We start from the raw sequence: 6368 nt of genomic DNA, 5'->3' as shown, positions 1-6368 counted from the left end.
TAAATGTATGTAATCTGCTTTTTTTAGAATGTCATTAACAACAATAATTGAAATGGCAAATGCAGATTAAGAATTCAGACAGTGAGCACACGCACTGAACAACTTGGATTCGATGGCTTTTGGCTGTCAGATGGGTCTGCATCACCTCTGCCTGTCCTGTCCGTCTCCATCTTTCTTTCTTGCCCATCAATCTAATCAGTGCAGTAGTTTGCGTTGCAGGATTTTTCCCGTTGCATCATTTTTATTGTATTTTATTATTCAGTAACGGATATGATTTAGATATATTTAAGTTAATTACTTCAAATACTTTAAATAAAAGTACATAAACTACTAGAGTACAGTTTTGTGTACAGTTTTTCCAAACTATTAGAAAACATCTTACTTTCGACTTTGTCCATTAATATTCAATTACAGTTTTTCTCAATCGATTTGGTACAAATTTGGGTAACAGCTCTCAACAGTTAACACAGCAAACTAAACACACTCTTATGCTGGCGAAACCGTTAAGTATTCACTGCACAATGAAACACACCATTTTATTCTAGTAATGCATTTATTAATATTCAATATTAATATCACAACTAAAAGTGTGTTCTCTGTTAATTTTATAACAAATTCAGCTGAAGATACACAAATAAATAAATGAAAATACATGTTTTTCATTAAGTTCTTTAATGAGGAGTTCAGGTGTATAACAATAAGTTGTCACCCCACACACACAAATATATATATATATATATATATAATGCAAATAAGTACATAAGTAAATAAAGTGATAAATGTACTGCATTCATTGAATCAATTATTTTATTGATCATGCCTCTCAATTACATCTGGCCAGAGAATTTCATCATCACAGAAAATATTTTCACGAGTCATGCATCGTGGGAAAAAACGCCTTGAATGCTGTATCCATCATTGACATGCTTGTGCCCCAATATCTCCACAGGCCTCTTCCATCGCTTGAAGAACATTCACTTGGTTGTAAGGGTTGCGATCATGTACTTTCCATCTCCAAGAGGAGAAGAATTCTTCAATTGGATTCAGGAAAGGAGAATATGGTGGAAGAAACACCATCCTGAATTGTGGGTGATTCTCAAACCGCTCTCGCACTAGTGCTGAATGGTGGAATTGGACATTGTCACAAACAACTACAAAATTCCGCACAGCCTTGCTGTGGTGTTGTGGCACACAATGCTGTCTTGGGACCATACAACACAGCAAGGCTCCTACATTTTTTAAACCTCCTCAATGAAATCCTCTTTCCGCAGGGTGATCAGGAGCAAATGGTGCGGAATTTTGTTAACTCCTAGCATGGAATAGTTTATGGACACATACTTAAAATTCAGGAAAATCTATCTTTGAGTTGACAGTAAAATTGCAGTAATTGGGTTGCACATACTTGAACAAACTGGAATCGCAACTGCTTCACTCTAACGGAGTTCCTCTCAAAGGGCACTTTGTATACTTGCTTCATTCGGATAGCATTTCTTCTTAGAACACGGTCAGTTGTGGAGCGACTGCATTGGTGGATATTGTGGAACAGTTGATTGTCCTGTGTTATTCTTTGCTGAATTTCTTTGAGGCGGAGGGTGTTGTTCTGGACCACCATGTCAACAATGGCATGCTCTTGTTCAACTGAAAAAAGTCTTGTTCGTCCACCTGAATGTTCTCTAACTTCAATTCTAAAAAAGCTTTGTACAAGCAGGAACATTTACTGTAGAGATCTAGACCTATGTCAAACAAGACTACATGGACTCTCATTGAAAAATTAGAATGATATAGTTACTTACCGGTTTTCCCTCTGGAATGTACGGATAATTGAAGCCACTGTGGATCTGTTTATATTGGGCTGAACTCTCTGGCCAGCTTCTCTCAGTGAGAGACCATGATTTATGACATGGTCAATAAGTGTGGCTCTGATTTTCATTTGAAACACGCGTGTACCCTACGCTCATTCTACCTCTCCTCCCTCCTCTTCCTCTTTGTCCTCCTCTTTCTCTTCTCCCTCTACCCTGGTCACCACCTCTCACTCTTAAACCTCTTCTGTTTCCACTGCTCATACTTCTTTTTTTTTTTTTTTTTTTGTCTTACTGTATCTCCTCATTTGTCTTCTTTGTTCTTCTCTTCCCCTTTTGTAGTTGTTGTAATTACGTAAGACAGCTGCGTGAACAATAAGGAAATTTTACAATTCACAGAGTTTTGTTTGTTGTGTTTTGAAAATGGTACAAAAATGCTTGTGATCTTTGTGAAGAACAATGAAAAAGTTACATATGTTTGTCCTGATATATGAAAGATTTGGTTGGCTGTATGAACTGCTATGATAAAATTAGGGATTTTTGGGCACAGTGTTTTGAGAGAATTATGCTTTTGATTTGTGATTTGTATGAAATGAAGGAGAATTTACTATCTGTTTAGGACAATTACAAAGTGTACTGATCACTGTGTTAACTGTTTTATAACCTGAGTTTGGAGAAATGTACCAAATCGATTGAGAAAAACTGTAATACTTATAAAATTATTTATTTTCAGGTTTTCAGGTTCAGGTTATGTCCATGTTAATAAAATGAAATTAACTATTTATGCCTCTTTGTTTTAATAAGAAAAACACTTTATATATTATGTTTGGTTGTGTTGTTACTATCCTTTTAAGATTCTTTTACCTGTTGCCCAATTTGTAATATTACATTCCACTCCAAAATATCAAGTTTCCAAAAAAAAAAAAAAAAAGTAAAGGTCTGAATTTATGGTTGCTTAGTTCCTGATATAGATTAGTTGTTTAAAACATTTTATACTTATTATATCTTGAGATAAACCTCCTAAGGCAGAGTCAATATCTGTGAATGGGAAAATAAAATATAAAACAGTAGTAGTACTTGGCCTGCTAGTAGTGATGTAGATGCTCAGACCATCGGCGGTGCCTAGAGATTTCTTCAGTTTGCCTAGCTGCCTTCACTCCTGCAGTATGAATAGTATGGCACAATAGAAAGGCTCTGATGGCATATAGTCAAACATTTCATGAATTGTTCTACACATTTAAGGTGAAAATTGATATCTTTTAGAAAAATATCCTCACAGAGTCACAGAGTTAAAATGATCGCTCTATACAATTGCTTAGGTACATTGTTTGTTCTGTATATGCTTGTGTGCTTTCACCAGGCTGTTCATGCTCGTTGCTCTTGTTGTGCTTTTTGTCCTTTGTACAATCTTTGTTCAAAGATTAAAAAAAAATAAAAAGTTAAGCCTAATTTTAAAAAACAAAGATTCAAGCATTCAAACGCAATCTAAACTGCATTTACATTTACGGAAGTCTTTTTTGTTCCAAAATGCGTTTATACTATATATAAAAGTATATACTTTAAATGTGTTTACAGTTGTGCTCATTAATTTACACCCCCTGGCAGAATGAATGATTTCTTGGCTATTTTTCAGAGAATATAAATAACACAAACTTTTCTTTTACTCATGGTTAGTGTTTGGCTGAAGCTATTTATTATCAATCAGCTGTGTTTAGTTGCAATATGTTTGCGTAACTGCGTTGATTGGAGGAGTTCAGAATTCTGTGCACCACATTCATTTGTATAAATTCTCAGACAGTCTTGCCCTCGATATGGAGTCAAGCAGCTGGGCCTTCCAAACAGTAATACGTTTTCTTCTGGACTCCACACTCCATTCTTCTGCTTATGAGGTGCGTTAAGGCATTGACTATGTCTGGCGACAGCAAAACTGCTACTTTTCGTCCCCTTTTACCTCTAATTCCCACCCGACTGAAATGTGCATGAAGTTTTTGTTCAAACTTTGTTAAGCCAACAGCAACATCTTAATGTAGGGCAGATGTGTGTCTCTCTCTCTCTCTCTCTCTCTCTCTAGAAAACTGTTTAGTTGCATCATTGCAACCTCTCCTCCATGTCTTCAATTAAAAAGTATTATTTTGGCTAGTGTTGCTTCGCAAAGTTCCCCATAGACCTGTGCTGATGGCATCCGTTTCATGTTCTCAGAGGCTAAATCAGCAACCTTTTCGAGATGCTGGTGAAGACGTTGTACATCCTCTGTAAAAGGAAGGGTGGATGGCTTATTAAAGCGCCCCTCATTCAAGGTGGTCAAAGCTGCATGAGAAACAAATTCAGGCCACTTTTTCTTTACACAGCTTTTTGAATTTCTGGGTTGACTTTATTCTCTCACTGTCTTCTGCCATTAGTGCTCTGCAATGTGAACGGCCCAGTTTAAGGGAAAGACTTGGAGTCTGGTAAGAATGATTTTCATCATTAAACCCAGCCACCATCTTAACAGCCTGAACAACCACATTAAAATGTGCAGGTCTTTCAGCATCTTCGAAAGTCTGCACTGAAAATTCTTTTCTCAGAATCAGCAGAAGTCTTCCATCTTCTCTGCGCTTCTGTCAAATGTAGTCCTATTTGGTGGTATCCTGTCCATGTCTATTAAAAAAAGACTGGGCAAGCTGAAGAATGCAGAAGTCCACTGCCCATCAGCAGAGATTTGATCGTCTGTCATCACAGGTAACAAACACCTTGTGATATTTGTTGACAGAGCCCTGTATTAGACATTGCTGCTAAAGACAGGACCCTAGTTCTTCCTGACTCTGCCTGATCTTCCACAGGTTTGAAAAGACAATTTTGAACATGTCGCCAGAGAGAAACATTGCATGACAATACATACAAGACACATAATCTTTTGAATTATAGGTTTTCTTTGCTATACATCTGAGTTTTAACAGTCCAGACCCAGTCGCTAAAACATTTGCATTGTGCTTGTAGTTCCCTTTGTTCCGTAGTTTGTTCAGAAGTCTTTGATGTTCTTTGGAGTGTTTGGGCAGTGCCAAAGCCTGAGCAACCTCAACATTAGATTTTTCATGGGTTTTTAAGTGGCGTGTAAATTTTGATTGTGTTTTTTTTACAAATGAAGCAGTAATTTTTCTTGTTTACTGTAGAAGATATATTTGAAGATTGCATACATGGATCTTCTCCAGTTCCTGTGATATCCTCAACAGACACGTCTTCAGCATTAACAAAGCTTAGTTCATTGTAAACTTCCGATACTTGTACTTGCTTGGATTCTCTTACTAAAAAGAAAAACAGACTAACTGTTGATTGTAAAGTTTGTAATTAGTATTGCTCTTTAATAAAGAAAACATGTTTTATCCGATTACTCAATGGGATAAACGTTAGAATACTATGACGATGGTCATCTATACTGCTATATATAAGGTCACATGTCATTCAGTAACTGGCTCAACTTAAGGTCAAATCTTGGAGTCTGGTGTTGATGTTTTTCAGCATCAAACCCAGTCATACTCCTGACAGCCTGAATAACCAACATGACAGAAACCATTTTACAAATTGGAGTTTACTGTGGCTCATCAAACTGGACTATAGTTTGTGTTGGACGTCCTCATACTTACTACTAGTGTCATGTTGTGTATTGTGGGGGATGGGCAGATCTTCACTGTCTCATATCAAACTGGACTATAGTTTGTGTTGGACGTCCTCATACTTACTACTAGTGTCATGTTGTGTATTGTGGGGGATGGGCAGATGTTCACTGTCTCATATCAAACTGGACTATAGTTTGTGTTGGACGTCCTCATACTTACTACTAGTGTCATGTTGTGCAAATTTGAATGTGGTTTTCCAACCTGTCATGAGGAGATCTGGGTTTGATGATGAAAAACACACAACACTCATTTTTAAGTTTACCCCCTTACTGAATAATTAATGACTACCATTAATAATGGACAGGCAGTATAATGATTATTTGAGCTTCCAATATGACTATCTAGTTTAAAAAGTTAATAGAAATTAAACATGCCCTTGAGTATTAAAAACACAAAGTTCACAGACACTTACCTTCTCGGTTTCATCTCCTGCTGCACAGCTGCCTACAGCTTTTGATGGTTGTTCCAGCTCAGCAGTTACCTGTGCACATTTACAATAAAGTGCTAACACTTCCCCACAGAAATACAAAACCTTTAAACAACAAACTGTTCGTTTATATGAGTTTAACAATGTTACACATTTTGGGGTACAACATGCACATCAACAACATGCTTAATATTGGAGTCAAATATGTGATTCCGTTCTTTATGTAAAATTTCACGGCTTCCCAGGTTCTATTCTGGAGCAATACCGGAGCTGACCTGATGCAGTCTTCACACTCTCTTTTCCCTGGTACCCTGCCAGATGTGATGAAATGTAGAAGTTTGTTCTCCACTGCCTTCACCTCTTCAGTCCATTTCCTCTTTTGTTTTTTTGACACACCTAAAAATGTAAATAATTTTACCTCAACTTTCAAAGAGACAATCTTTCACCTCACTTTAAAAGGCTGAGTGCAGAGTACACCAGCAACCAATA

The sequence above is a fragment of the Silurus aristotelis genome (genome assembly GCF_946808225.1).
Source record: "Silurus aristotelis genome assembly, chromosome: 1".
Taxonomy (NCBI): domain Eukaryota; kingdom Metazoa; phylum Chordata; class Actinopteri; order Siluriformes; family Siluridae; genus Silurus; species Silurus aristotelis.
The sequence above is the reverse complement of the archived record's forward strand: the minus strand, read 5'-3'. Positions refer to the sequence as shown.